Source organism: Carassius carassius, chromosome 33 (genome assembly GCF_963082965.1).
Source record: "Carassius carassius chromosome 33, fCarCar2.1, whole genome shotgun sequence".
Classification (NCBI taxonomy): domain Eukaryota; kingdom Metazoa; phylum Chordata; class Actinopteri; order Cypriniformes; family Cyprinidae; genus Carassius; species Carassius carassius.
In genome coordinates this window covers 20,659,928-20,676,495 of record NC_081787.1, presented here as the reverse complement: position 1 = coordinate 20,676,495, position 16,568 = coordinate 20,659,928, and the positions used below count along the sequence as shown (strand labels likewise).

General features: G+C 40.4%; 1 protein-coding gene and 1 pseudogene across 2 annotated transcripts in view; one reads left to right on the top strand and one right to left on the bottom strand.

Moving 5' to 3' along the window:
• Nucleotides 1-16,568, bottom strand: part of LOC132113949 (TBC1 domain family member 9B-like) — a 336,715-nt gene that overhangs the window by 274,533 nt on the left and 45,614 nt on the right. The gene's annotated exons all lie outside the window — the stretch shown is intronic.
• Nucleotides 1,755-16,248, top strand: LOC132114144 (uncharacterized; annotated as a pseudogene).

Genomic DNA, 16,568 nt, shown 5'->3' with positions numbered 1-16,568 from the left:
AGCATATATAACCAGCAGTGAAATGTGAGTCAGGTCCACTCCACGGACAGAGCAATCATTAAAGAATACAACACGGATGAAAATATACATAAATATAGCTATGAAAGAATTAAGTAAACAATAAAAATATAAGAATAAAATATAAAAAAGATGTATACTGTAGAGTTAAATATAGAATGGAAAATAATGTGCATGAAAGTACACTGTAGTCTTAAATATTAAGATACACAGGGATGTACAAGAGGCAATGTGCATATGTGCGTTATACTGTAGTCTTAAATATTAAGATACACAGGAATGTACAAGGCAAATGTGCAAACAGGTTGACACTTTCAGTATGTCAGTGTGAGGTAGAGAATGATGAATATCTTACTGATAAAGTGAATATTAAGTGGGGACATGAAGATGTTAATAGGCTGGTTTTGAGTTTAGGAGCCTGAAGGCCTGGGGGAAGAAACTCCTCCTGAGTCTCTCGGTTTTTGCCATCAGGCTGCAGAAGCATTTACCAGAAAAGAAAGACAGTACATTGTAAATGTGTATGCAGTATGTCAGCTGTTAGTGTACAAGAGCTCACAGCTTCAATACAGTAAAGCTTCTTTATTGGAATTGATGATTCCATGAAAAACATGTAACACCCATGAAATCTTTCCATTCCACATACGTTTCTCAACAGAAAAAGGCACTTTAGATTACTGTTATTTAGTTTTAATTTAACGGGGTATAAAAAGATCTGAGAAGGTACGTCCCATCTAATTTGTTGCCTTTTTCCATCTTCCACTTCATCTCTCTGGCACTTTCTGTTTCAGTTTTAATGTGGTCTTCTCTAATAATTATCAGTATAATTGAGATGCTATTATATTTGTATTAATATTTTTAATTAGTTTATATATGTATATATTAGGCCTGTGTAACACCAGCAAAGTCACGATACTACACGTATCACGATTCAGAACTGCACTGAATTTTACCTCAGTCGAATTTTACCAAACAGGTACAACATTCTGATTGTTTGCATTTTGTTTTTAAGCCCATAAATAATAATTTACTCATTCTAATAAATTTATATTGCAATGTACTCATATTAATATATATATATATAAAATCATCTTAACATTGATGGTAAGTTATCATTGCACAAATTAATGCACTCTATACTTTTTACAAATAAAATAAAAAGAATAGTTCTAGACTAATGTGCTGTCATCTGTATCTTATGCACACACACGCTCAGTCACTCACAGATCACGTGTTGCGTGCACTCAGACATTCTGTCATGATGTCAGTGGGGCATCAAGGCGCTCTCCTTACCTACCTATTTGTATTTTTTACATTTTTTATTCCATTTTGTGTTTTTGTTCTGTCACTGTCATTATACACTGTCACTGCTTTCGTCCACCGCTCAGGAGGTAGAGACACTCACTGCCCGCATGGCTGAATTAAGTGATCACTTCCGTTAACTACAAAATGTTCTGTCATCCGCCGCTCCGGTGGTTCCCCAGCCTCTCGCTCAGCTCGAGCCCGAGCTGCACGGTAATAATCCGCCCTTGTATGATGGAGATCCGAATTCATGTCGGGCGTTTCTGTCCCAATGTGTGCTGGTGTTCGCGCTGCAACCGCGCCGTTACGCTACAGAGCGTTTGAAGATCGCTTATGTCATCACACTGCTGACAGGAAAAGCTCGCGAGTGGGGAACGGCCGTTTGGGATGTGAGGGCCCATTTTTGCTCAGACTTTGAGGAATTTCGCTGTGAAATGATGAAGTTGTTTAATCGCTCCGTGAAGGGGGATGAAGCTGCTTCTAAACTTGCACGGCTCCATCAAGGTGGACGTTCTGTGACTGAGTATGCCATTCAGTTTAAGACTCTAGCGGCCTCTTGCGATTGGAATGAGGGGGCGCTGCGGGCTATGTTTCGGGAGGGGCTGAACTTTGACATACAGGACGAGATTGCGACACACGAGCTACCTAAAACCCTGGAGGGCTTTATTGATCTGGCCATTTGTGTTGAGAGCCGTCTTCATTTGCGTCAACGGCGCTTGACTTCCCGTCCATCTTGGGGGCTAGAGGATACCCAGTCATTCAAGACTCAACAACCGCCTCAATCATCCCAGATGGATTCTGAACCCATGCAGTTGGAGGGACTTTGTTTGTCTGCCCAGGAGAGACAAAATAGGCTGGTGAAGGGCCTCCGTCTGTATTGTGGAGGGTCAGGACATTTTGCTCAATCGTGCCCATTAAAAGCCAGAGTCCACTAGTCAACCGGGGAGTCCTGGTGGGCGTTTCTCCTTTTATCTCCCCTCAGTCACGTACCCAGCTCTCTGCCACCATCAAGTACCAGGGCTCAGTTCACTCCTGCAAGGCACTTATTAATTCTGGCGCTGAAGCCAGTTTCCTGGATTACTGCACGGCTAAGAATTGGGGCATTCCAGCCATTTCTCTTCCTTCTCCTGTTACAGTCTGTGGTCTTTCCGGTCAGCCGATAGCCACCATCACCGACACCACTCCACGTGTAAGTGTTGTTGTTTCGGGCAATCACCATGAGTCAGTTGTGCCCGGGCCACCTTGCTGCCTCCTCACCGGCCGTTTGATTGTGCCATCGATCTCCTCCCAGGCACTTCTCGCATTCCGTAACCCTGGCTCCTGGAGCCAACAGCTCACTTGGATTGAGTAACCCCATAATACTATTCCAGTAGCATCCACTTGAAAGGGTGGATATACCTGTCACCCTTTGAATGTTCTGTTGGTTACCTTCCTCCCTTATTTCCCTCTCAGGAACCTGATGCTGCAGTTCCGTCTGCCCTAGCCTTTGTTTGGAGATGTCGTAGCGTCTGGAGCAATGCTAGGAAGGCCCTGGTCCAGGCCTCTAGACAGACCAAGGCAGCGGCTGATCGCCACCGGATTCCAGCGCCCCGTTATGTCTGTGGTCAGAAGGTATGGCTGTCTACCAAGGACCTGCCTCTCAGGGCTGTCTCTCGCAAATTGGCACCCAGGTTCATTGGCCCATACCAGATCACCAAGGTCCTTAATCCGACTGTGATACGGCTCAAGTTGCCCTCCTCTCTTGGTCGGGTTCACCCTGTTTTCCATGTATCCAGGGTTAAACCGGTTTTAAGGTCCCCCCTTAATACCAACATTTCATCCCCTACCCCCCTCCCCCTCGGCTAGTGGATGGTTCTCCTGTCTATTCTGTGAGATTACTAGATGTTCATCGTCGTGGCAGGGGTTTTCAATACCTGGTGGACTGGGAGGGTTACGGTCCGGAGGAGAGGAGTTGGGTTCCGGCTCGGGATATTCTGGATCGGTCGCTGATCGATGCCTTCCGCTGTAAACATGGTAAGCCCCTCCCTTAAGTCGCCTGGTGGCGCCCTTGGGGGAGGGGGTACTGTCATGATCTCAGTGGGGTCTAAGGCTTTTTCTGTCCTGGAGCACATGATTTAGGTTTTGCTGGCTCGCCAGGTGTTTCACTATTCCTGCTATGTTTTCTCCGCCCCTCTTGTTATCCCTGTTAACGTATTCTCCCTCACCTCTACCCTGTCTTACGCTGATTAACTTCCCTTTATCATGCCCTTGTGTTTGCTGTCTTGTGTCAGTCCGTAAGCATTGTTAAAGTTAAGCTTTCTCCTTGCTAGCCATAGTTTGCTGACTCCACTTTTTGTATTTTCTTCCCTCTGTCTAGTCGATCTGGTGTTCCTGTTTTTTTTTTGTTTGTTTTTTTCTGCCTTGCCTCGTTACTCAGTAGCCCGCATCTACCAGGTGGCTGACTCTACTTACCTCTGCATTGCCTTCGGACTCCGGCTACGGCTTTCCAGTGCTGTTCCGCCACCTGTTCCCCGCTGCTGTGCGGCTGTTGCCGAAGAGATCACCGAGCTGGTCTTTCTTGCAGAGTGCTGACTGTCTCGTGCTCCAGCCTATTAAGTCCTCTGAGTTTTATCAATAAACGTGTCATTCATTCAACCGCAGTTGGATCCTGTTCCTTTTCCTGACACATTCAGGAACAAACTCTATAGCAATGCCCCGCATATTTTTTATAAACTAGGGCTGCACGATAATGGTTAAACTGATAATCACGATTATTTTTTATTTAAATTATAATCAGGATTATTAATAACGATTATTCTATCCTGCTGGAAAAAAACGGCTAAAACCAATCTAGTCTTAGCTGGTTTAAGCTAGCTGGTCTCCTAGCCTGACCAGCTAAGGAAGTGATTAAAACCCCTCTAAAACCAGCTTTGATAAGCTTTGACCGGGTTGGATGAACTAAAATCAGTCAACCAGTTTAGGCTGGTTTTAGGGGGGGGGGGGGGTTCTTTATTTTTTCAGCTAAGAAATGCAATAACATTTCAACCCTCTATGCAAACCTTGGCAATATAATCGCCATTGGCTAGTTCATTATTCAGATTACTCGCCAGACTGATATACTATTTTACACACACACACGTTTGTTTTTGTGAAAAGTGGGGACATCCCATAGGCGTAATGGTTTTTACTCATTCTGTATGGTTTATAAGTGTTTTGAAAAATGGGGACATGGGTTATGTCCTCATAAGTCACCCTCTCCTTGTAATACCTGTGTCATACCCATGTCATTATACAGAGTGGTGTCCTGATATGTCACAAAAACAAGAGCACACACACATATATATATATGATTCCAATCAGCTTATCTTTGTTAATTGGCACAGCTTCTTAAATCTTAGCTTCTTAGTCAGTCAGTCAAGAATTATATTATGTTATTAAGCACTATTTAATGACAGAACTTTAGTGATTAGAAACAAAACTTGGTAACCATGTATGAATGCATATTTGTCATTTTAACTGAACTTAAGACTGGTGGTGATGCTTAAGAAATTGTTGGTCATTCAGGGTTTCTGTAAAATAATAATAATAATAGTAATAGATCATATTAATTATTATTAAAAGGTAATACTTCTAATTCTACTACAACAATAATATACAATCATCTACTGATTGATGAGCTGCTGGGTTCATGAATATTAATCACGTTGTCTGCGTTCGGTCGAACTGATTTGCTGAAATCAAAACAGGGACCGTAATAGGCAGCGCCAGCCAATGAAATTGAAATTTGCGCATATCCGGCATATCTTCTGCTAGTTCCAAATAGTTGAATAATTCTAAATGAACTCCCATTATTTTGACAGGAAAATACAACAAAGAATAAAGTTTACATGTAGCGCGTCAATTAGCGTGGTAAGACTTTCGGCCTCTCTCTTTGAATGTGTGAGAAACATAGACTGTAAAAAAACATGGAGTGATTGTGTCCGTGACGTCACCCATAGATTCCCAAAGAGAGTTTTTGAAACCAAAAGTGGGCGGAGCGGGCCGTCGTCATCTTGGCAGCGCGTCACTGGGGTAATAGAAAATAGGAAAAAAGGCGGGAGCTAGTTGCGGAAGCCACGCCCACCGAGCGCGACGTCGGTGACAGCAGCAGTCCACCTGTCACTCTAATGACCACGCCCTTAATTATGCAGAACATTAAGGCTTAAATTTAAACGGATGAGTTATAAAAAAAAACTCACCCACCTCACAGTTGTCATGAAGGGTAAAATTAGCTAGACCAAAATCATTTTTTGCACCAGGCTGTAAATGTTTTTTTCTGCTGTAAAGTTGGGCATTGTAACATGGACAGTCTATGGGATAGACTCCCTTTTGCAGCCAGCCTCAAGCGGCCAGTCAATGAATTACAGTTTTAGTCACTTCCGTATGGGCTTCACGAGAGAGCGGGAGGTTGCCACTCGGTGAGAAACAGCTTTTTTTTTTTTACATAGCATAGAGTTTACATAGCATTGAACACAGATGCGCTGTGTGTCCATTGAGATGAACTGAAAAAGTACAGATCGCTTGATGGAGAGCGAAACTCTGAAGCGCCCAGTGTTCAGCGAGTGAAAATGTGCTAATCTTATAATAGCCTCGAACACACACACAGGCCAGTAAAATCTAATAATTTATTAGCCAGTGGCTAACGATAGACATCGTAGTCGCCCAGAGTAAATTTGCTCATAGTTAATACACAATGAAAATTAACATTGCCATGCCATTTTCAACACGAAAACCGGTTAAAAAATAAAAAATAAAAATTCCATCTATTCCAATTTATATACATTTCCCCCATATATTGTCACAGGTAGGACAAGCGCATTTATTCCTCAAACACAGATCCATTATTGAAAAGTTTGATCATGACTCATTTGGTAACACAAACAGTACAAATGATGGCTTGTGAAAAAACACCTTGTCTATGACACTTATGTAAGCATAATATCACTGTGGAGAGATTGCCAAACTCGTATGTTTTCATATCATCAGCGCTTGTTCCGCCATCAGTGAGCGCGCACAGGGTTAACAGATTGCACAAATTACATAAAACACCGGGAAGAAGTGTATCCTTTAAGGAGAAAAAATATTTTTTAGGGATTAAAGCTCCTCACAAATGGCAACCATAAGCATGAACGCTAGTGAAGACGTGTTAGCAATGAAAGTTAAAGCAAATGCCAAAAAAAAAAAAAAAAGCCGTTTCAGGATATGAGCTGGGCGATATAGTGACGATTATTCTAAATTCATCGAGAAAGTTGGATATCGTTATCGAGATTAGAATATCTGTAACATTCATTAGGCTTGTTTTTGAGGAGACAAAAACACCATTTGCAGAAAACAGCTGATGCCATTTGAGTCCCCATGACATAATGTGGTATATAAGGTGTAAAATGGGTTAATACTCCAAATGTCCAGGTCTCATGGAGAGGAACTTACAAAGCACTAATGCCAGAACTCAGTTATGAGAGAAAGCCAAATGATAAACAACTTTCAATCAAGCAAATTTCTTTTTATTTAAGGGAAGGAGGCGGAGTGACAGTTTTTCTTAACTGTTGTAGCAAAAAGGGAAAAAAAGAAATCCTTATGAACAAAAGCACTGAATTTAAGAGCTCCTGTAGGTGTTATGCAAAATTCCTGTAAAAGTTTCAAAGACCACAATTTCCCTGACCACGTCACTGACCGCTTCCCTGGCCAACTCCCTGGCCGTAACTGCTTCCCTGACCATAGGCGCTTCCCTGACCAACTCCCTGTCCGTAACCGCTACCCTGACCGTAGCCGCTTCCCTGACCAACTCCCTGGCCTTAACCGCTTCCCTGACCGTAGCCGCTTCCCTGACCAACTCCTTAACCCTGGCCAACTCCCTGACCAACTCCATGACCCTGGCCAACACCCTGGCCATAACCGCTTCCCTGACCATAGCCGCTTCCCTGACCAACTCCTTGACCCTGGCCATAGCCGCTGCCCTGGCCCTGACCGCTTCCCTGGCCGGTGCCCTGACCGCTTCCCTGACCAACTCCATGACCCTGGCCAACACCCTGGCCATAACCGCTTCCCTGACCATAGCCGCTTCCCTGACCAACTCCTTGACCCTGGCCAACTCCCTGACCGTAGCCGCTTCCCTGACCATAGCCACTTCCCTGACTAACTCCTTGACCCTGGCCATAGCCGCTGCCCTGGCCCTGACCGCTTCCCTGGCCGGTGCCCTGACCGCTTCCCTGACCAGCACCTTGACCCTGGCCGCTTCCCTGGCCGGCTCCCTGGCTGCCACCCTGGCCGCTTACCTGGCCGGCACCCTGGCCGCTTCCCTAACCTGACCAGCACCCTGACCAGCACCTTGACCCTGGCCGGCACCCTGACCCTGGCCCTGGCCGCTTCCCTGACCGGCTCCCTGGCCGCTTGCCTGACCCTGGCCGGCACCCTGACCAGCGCCTTGACCCTGGCCGCTTCTCTGACCAGCACCTTGACCCTGACCGCTTCCCTGACCCTGGCCAGCACCCTGGCCGCTTCCCTGACCGGCACCCTGACCCTGACCGAATTACACTTGTATTAACTCAATTTTTTTTTGGAGGACCCCTAGCATCCATTATAAACTGAAACTCACTTGAACCAGGCTCACTGGAAACACGATCACATTTAAGTTGAGAGCAGTCATGTCCTCCAGAGCAGTGTCTATCAGAAGAACATCCTCGTTTGGGACAGCAACTCAGTCTGCTTCACCAGCTTTTCAATAGGGCTCAAACCTGAGTTAAATCGGGTGCGTTTGAATAGGGAGACCTCTAAAATGTGCAGTGTTGGAGGTTCTCCAGGACCAGAATTGGGAACCACTGAGATTCAAGATTTTTATTCGTCACGTACACAATTATATAGAGCGTATATAACCAGCAGTGAAATGTGAGTCAGGTCCACTCCACGGACAGAGCAATCATTAAAGAATACAACACAGATGAAAATATACATAAATATAGCTATGAAAGAATTAAGTAAACAATAAAAATATAAGAATAAAATATAAAAAAGATGTATACTGTAGAATTAAATATAGAATGGAAAATAATGTGCATGAAAGTACACTGTCGTGATGTGGTTCAGCAGCATTAGGGCAGCTTTTCCATGTTCCAGGAGTTTCTAGATAACCAGCAGTACACCAGAAGAGGAATCTTACGTTACGAGAAGATGTTCGGATCAGGATACATCAGCACAGGTCGCATCAGCACGACCAAGGTCAGGGAAGCAGTAAACATAGGGTTGCACTTCTTCAGAGGTGCCATGTGAAGTAAATAAAAAAATAATAAAGAAAGAATGAAAAGTGTACTTTTTTTAAAAGGTACCCCTCCCCATCGAGAGTGTATGTTAGGCTAATAATATTACTATTCAGCAGTTCAGTGAATGACACATTAATTTAATAAAGTATTTTTAGATAAAATATTACCACTTTGTTTCTTGGCTTTGCTTTACCAACGAAAATAGTTCCATAGAACAGCACAGCAGAAACGTTACAAAACAGAGCAATATTTGGTCTTGAATCATTCATTGAATTGTTTTACTCTAATTCTTTGAATTAATGATTCAGGCAGTCACTTAATTGCTTCTGTCCTCATTTTTTTATACAATACATATATATATATATATATATATATATATATATATATATATATATATATATATATATATATATATATATATATATATATATATATATATTATATAAGTTGAATGAATGATGCAAAAATTTTATAAAAACAGCCACTTGTTTGGTCCCCGGTGAGTATGTATTTTTGAACGAATCTGTTCAAATGATAAATGATCATTGAAGGATTCAATAACTCATTTATAAAGACAACAGCTTGTTTTGTTTCAAAATAAATCAGCGTTTTAGAACAAATCACGGTTAAATGAATGATTCAAGGACTCATTTTATAAAACAACTGTTTGTTTTTTTCATGCATGAAAATTTATTTTTGGTCTAATCTGTTTAATAAGGATTCATTGGCTCCTTTGTAAAGATTACCACTTATTTCGTTCCAAATTAATAGAGCATCACAGTCCCGCCCACAGCCGATGCCGGATGTAAATATTCAATACAATTTCTGCATTGACAGTTGGGGTATAAGCCATAAAACGTAACCATACATGGTAGACTTAAAACCAGCTACGGCTGTACTAAGCGATAGTATATGCTCATATAAACACAAAAGTTTCATAGGGCACTAACCTTGTTTTGAGATAAATGCCTTATATTCGCGATGTCTTGGATAAGTACTTCATTACCCACAATCCTGAACAATCCCACAGTGATGCATTTGATCGGTGGAACTCATGTAACTGTCTTGTTAAACCCCGTGAAGGTCCGTGAAGACTGAAGATCATTAATAAAAAAATAAAATAAAATAAAAACCTGTGTTGCGTTTTTGCACGGTAGACTTATCAGTGCAATCATGATCTCCTTTGCTGTCATGATGGCTTTTTTCAAGGAGGAAAACAAAAGTGTTCAAAGGGGTGAAAACCACTTCAGATCGGGTCATGTAGTTAAGTGTAGCGTGTCCGAGGGTCTGCTTGTGGGTTTTGTAAGGGCCAGCATGAGGGACAAGACCTACAAAGTTTTGGCGAGTTTTGCAGGGAGGTTGGTAACGTTAGTTAGCATTATCGTCCACTTTAGCTAGGCTACTGTAGCCTTCATATGGTATGAGTCATATCAAGCATTTTATAATGCCACTGTCAAAACAATATTTAGCCTAGGCATACCTTTTTGTGCATTTACTGAACATTTGTGTAATGGCAACGACGTGTCGAAGACTGAGCGGTGATTGCAGTCAGGTACAAAGCACTGCACCATGTTGCTGACGTTATTGTTAACCGCTTTCACACACGCACACAATATATAAAATACACGATGATAAATATAAAAATCAATACACAATACCTATATAAAACACTATTTATTTACACGATTAATACTGAAAGAACTGCTACTACTGCACATTTACTATATAAAATAAAATTCACTTGAGGAAAAAGTTTTCGCGGCCGTCATCAGATTTTGAAATCGCTCTAAAGGCTCGTTCGCGGTTGTGGCTTCAGTCGACTTCAGTGAGGCGCTGTGGTTTATGGGATGAGTAGTTCCTTCGCTCGAAAAGAAAATATGTACACAGTCTTGTACCTTTGACTTTTCTGAATTTTCTCTTAATTTTTTCACTCGAAATGATATGTTATATGCTTATGAGTTCAGCCGTAGCTGGTTATCCTCACACATGCTCTAAAACTCTTTAGATACTGATTTTTCCGAAAAAGTCAATGGGAGAAATGAATGGGAAATTTACTTCCGGCACCAAAGCTCTCTCGGGCTGTGGGCGGGACTGTGATGCTCTATAGGGTTTTTGAACCTCATTGTCACCGCCTAGTGAAGTAACTATGTAACTTTCAGAAAGGTGACTGAATTAGTATTGCATCACAACTCAGACTTTACTTTGGATATCAACAGAGGTGGGTAGAGTACCCAAAAATTGTACTCAAGTAAAAGTACTTCTAGATATATTTACTCAAGTAAAAGTAAAAGTACTAGTCTTGAATGGTTACTTGAGTAAGAGTAAAAGAGTATCGGATAAAAAATCTACTCAAGTAGTTAGTTACTAGTTACTTTGGGTCATATATACTGAGCCTATTTTTATTTAGATATATAGATAAAATGTATGTAATGTATGTGTGCGTGTATAAATGTATATATTTCATCAGCCTTTACTCCAATTTATGTAATTTATTATAAAACCCTGTCTGTTTACTTAAGTAACATATATAGGTGTCAAGCCATAACATATTTTTAATATGACTGACTTTATATTAAATGTGAATTTAACATTGAAAGTTAATGTGATATAAATATTGCTACTAATCTTTCATTGTTCAGAAAGAGAGCAAATAACATTTACATTAGTAAAGATCATTTTCACTGACAGTCTAGATTTCAATCACTCTCAGAAACTCCCATTAAAATCACTGAAACTGTTAACACTGTGAAATCAATATCTTAATTATAGATTCGTACACACATCTGCACTTTGTTGTTTCTGACGAGAGAATTCGCCAGAAAGAGGTATTCAGTCAGTGAGCGAGTGAAGGAAGCACCGGCATTTTAGCGATGACTCATCTGAACGCCTCTGATTGGCCAATGCTTTAATAAGCTCAAAAGAATCATGTGTGATTGGTTATAATGTGCAGCGCTGTAAAAACACATCTATCTCTGGCTCAGCACCAGCAAGAGATCACAGATCTGAATTTAGCAGCTGATGATATGACTTGCTGAACGTACTCGCACCGGTGTGATTGTATTAAAATTAATAAAATCTTAATCGGCTATTTTTTGTCTTTTGGAAGCTGCATTCAACTTGACTCCCCTCTGTTATAAGCCACACACGTACAACAAACTAATGTCACAGTGGTACAGTGTACTGTAATCGAATGTAGCCCAAGTTATTACCTGTTAAACAGTAGACAGCACACGCAGTGTTCATCTAATAAGGATCTCCATCGCAAGCAAATAATAGCCTTTGCAGATTTGCTTTCAATTCAGTGCAGTTCCAGCCCCGTTTTCAACGCTGCTGATGTTAAACGTTACAACTCTGAGTGAACCGCTTCAGACGCTCAGCGCGTGCGGCAGGGAAGTGAACGAATCATTCAAACTTATTCATGAACCAATTCACTCGTTTGCCAATTGGTTTGATAAAGCCTTTGAACAGACTTGACTCAAAAGAATGAATCATTCGCGAATGGGCATCGCTCATTGTCCAGAGAAAAGTAGACGGCGCGTTTGGAATAAACTGAAGCATTTATAACATTTATTGCATTAAGATAAAGTAACGAGAGGAGCGTCGCCCACAGTAACGAAGTAAAAGTACAGATTTTTCCCAAAAAATTTACTCAAGTAAGAGTATAAAGTACCCATCTTTAAATATACTCCGAAAAGTATTAGTTACCCCAAAAAATTACTCAAGTAAATGTAGCAAAGTAAATGTAACTCGTTACTACCCACCTCTGGATATCAAGTAACAAACAAAGAAAGTACCAAAACTGTCTAGCAGACTGAAGTGTTTGCAATAAAATGTTGTTGCAGTATTCCTCATTTGAGAACTACTGCTCTCTGCATTCTCAGTGTTATCTCATCATTTTAGTAAATAATTAATGGTTCGTTTTCTCTCAGTCCCTTTGATATATTGATCTGTATGTAACCTATTAGGAGTTTGTTGATATCCTGAACCTGACCGCTGGAAGGAAAGTTCTTGATGTCGGCTGTGGAATTGGAGGTAGGGATTTCTACATGGCCCAGGTGAGGCAATGATTGACGTATGATGGGTTTATGTGCTGCCTCAGAACGCGTTTCACCGTCTTTAAATCTTTAACCATAATTAAACATTATCAGACATAAATTCAGTTGCATATGTATTTTAGTGTGGTGCACATTCTGATCACTTTCACATGATCATTCATAGCTGTAGTTCCTGATTACTGTTACACATTTAATTAATAATTTACTGAATAATCTTTTTCATTGACAGACCTTTGGGATGGAGGCTCTAGGCATGGACCTGTCATCAAACATGGTGGAGATCACCATTGAGAGAGCCGTCAAGGAGAAACTCCGATTAGTAGGTTGAGGTTTTTCAGCTAACACCCTGGCAACTACTCATAACACCCTAACAACCACATAAAAATTCGGCAAACTCATCCGAACGGCTTCACAGCATAGAAACACTGTAGCAACCACCCATTACACACTTGTAAATCCATAGCAAATGCAACAACTCAGAATAGCTTTGGAACTGCATAGCAGCACTCTGGCACCCACCTATAACAACTACGTTATTACTACATAGTAACTACCCAGTAACCACCATAGCAGCCACCTATGACAACCTGGCAACTGCATAGCAACACCCTAGCATCTTGGCACTACGTTTTTCCACAGGAAATGTAGAAATCTATTTTGAAATGGTAAATAGTATTATATGAAATAAAAAGTGTACTGTACATACATTCTAAATTTGTATCCACCTTATTCTTCAATGTGGAAGTAAGCCTAAGGATGAGATTTCCAGTTCATTAGCCGCTGTATGGAAATAAGGAGAAGAATAACAATGTGTAGTATGTGCAGTGTGTTCATATTTAAGATAATACATTTAAATATTATAGTAAGACACACTAATTTGCAATATCAAGCAGCAAAACAAGCTGTTTTGTACAGCTAAAAATAGCTGGATGCAGATGATGACAGAAGCCAGACCCATGAAAATCACAAATGGCTACGTCCACTCTTACAGGAAGAACAAGGTGGATAGTTTTGAGAATGAATAGAGCTGCTTTCTGGGAAAGCTTTGAGAGTTGCTCTGCACTCCCTGATAGTAGAGTAACCATCTGTCCTTCCTCTACAGGTGCAGTTTGAGTTGTTGGATGCTACAAAAAGAACGTTTCCTGACAGCACCTTTTAATGTGGTTTACAGCAGAGACACAATTCTGCACATCAGGGACAAACTTGACCTCTTCAGAAAGTTTTATGTGAGTGTTTACTCAGGTTACTGCATGTTTTCATGCCTTTCACTTTATATGTTGCAGAAGTAGCATACCATATATTTGTGTGTGTGCATAAGGGTTGTGTTTATGTATGAGGATATAGAAATGGTTATCTGTGTGTTGTAGGTGTAAATATACTATCAGTGGGAAGCAGGTGTTCCAGTGTGTTGGTGATTGCAGATATAACAGTTAACATCACCTTGAGCCTTCTTTCTTTTTTATTAAGACTCTAATGAGATGACACATTACGTATGACTTATAAAAACAAGCCTTTGCTTTTGTATTGAACTATTGAGGATAACAAACTAATCCAAGGCAAATGCAGTGACATACAGTAAGCAAATGCTGACATGGAAAATAATTCTCAGGAAATAAGAGCACAAGTCAAAACGAATCTGAGTTTTCTGCCCTCTATTGGACCTATTATATATTGTCGTAGAAGTACATGATGAAAGAATGTGTTTTGAGGTACACTTTTCTTTTAATGTGTATATGCATTTGTGTTTCAGTCATGGCAGAAGCCAGCTGGGAGAATTCTTATCAGTGACTACTGCTGTGGAGAGAAGCCTTGGGCTCCAGCGTTTCAGGATTACGTTAACCAGCGGGGATATATACTTTACACACCACAGAGATACGGACAAGTACAGACCACATAAAATTATAGTGTACTATTAAAGCTTGCTTGGACTGAGATTTATATTGATTATGTAATGCTGATATCAGTCACTACAGTGCTGTACATGCCAAAAATGCCCGCATAGGAACAAACAGCTCGTTTCTGCTCATGCTGAGTGTGTTTGTGTGTGTTTTTCAGTTCCTGAGCGAGGTGGGATTCAGCAATGTTTGTTCTGAGGACAGAACCGAGCAATTTATTCAGGTCATAAAGGCTGAACTGCAGAAATCCAGGGAAATGAAAGAGGAATTTATGCAGGGTTAACACACATGCAATGTCAACATTACATTTACAACCACACATTTGCATGCTGTTGGAGGAAATATATCCCCCCTTTTCCCCTCCTTTTTACTTAAGCCACATTTGCATACAATGAAAACATGTTTCACTTTCATTTAAGGAATAGTTCATCCAAAAATGCAAATGCACTCACCATCATGCCATTCAAGATGTAGATGAGTTTGTTCATGGGATCAGATTTGGAGAAATGTAGCATTACATCACTTGCTGAGCAATGGATCCTCTGCAGTGAATTGGTGCCGTCAGAATGAGAGTCCAAACAGCTGATTAAAACATCACAATAATCCACAAGTAATATTATGAAGAGAGGACACATATTTTATCCAGATGCAACAGTTTAAAGTTAAAAATGTCTTAATGATAGATTTGAATCTCACATACATGCAGCTTTTAACTTTACAGGCTATTTTTAGATTTTTTGCAATCACGTGATTCTGATGATGTGTGAAATTCAGATGAAGGGCAGGAAGTGAAAGCAGGATGGATGAGATGGAGGAAAGTCCATACTCTAATGGTTTAAACACTATTAAAAGAGAAAGGTATAAACAGAAAATCATAACATATGTTGGACTTGATCCTAATGTTATAAAAAGGAGTGATTTTTAAACTTTTTCAATGTGTCTACATGTGCCGTATGACATTGAGTGAAGTCTGACTCATGCTGAAAGTGTGAGAGTTGGTAGCCCTGTATCTATTTATTTCTTTATTAATATCTTAATATATTATTATATCTTATATAAACCATTTGCACAAACGAGCATTGTCTGACTCGGCTCCTCCCGACCACAAACACAGGTTTACAAGCCACCTTTCTTGCATTTTTCAGTCGATTTCAATTTGTACCGATAAATGTTTCTTAGTTTGACTGATTTGAGCATCCATAAACAACACAAAACATAGGCATTTTGCATTTCTGCTAGCGATTCCTTTATTGAAAAATTACTTTTTTCCCTCCAGCTGCATTTTTATCAGCTGTTTGGACTCTCATTCTGATGGCACCCATTCACTGCAGAGGATCCATTGGTGAACAAGTGACGTAAAGCTATATTTCTCCAAATCTGTTACTATGAATTCATTGTCATGTTTGATAGCCTGGGTGAGTACATTTCCAGAACATTTCATTTTTTTGTAAACTATTCCTTTATATATTGTTGAAAAGGAAACCGCTTCTTAAATGTTGCACACTTATACTGTGTACTCTCTCTCTCCAAAAGAGTTCTCTCAGGAAGACTATGATGCCGCTGTTAACAGATGGACAAAAAAAACTACAGCACTGTGAGACTGGAGACCAATGCTGGGGGCTTTTCTATGTCTCCAAAAGAATGAGAGAGAGCAACAATCCAACTAATGATCAAATTCAAAATCAATATATTTTAGATGCTATATAAAACGTGTACAACAGTACAGCGAGATTTGAGTATTTTCAGAGCTGTAAGGCTGACATATATTGTCATGCAGCATAAATGAATGAAATTCAACTTTTCTATATTATTTTTGTTTGTTGTTTTGATTTTATATGCTTGTGCTTTTAGTGTGTTTGATAAAATCCTAAAAATCTCATATGAAATGAAAGTCTATGATTTAAACACCTGTTATAAATCTTGGTGAACTTTATACCTTATTATAAACTGCAGATAAACACTAGGAGTGTAACCATTCACTCAACTCACAATGCGATATGATTCATGATACTAATACAACTAAATTA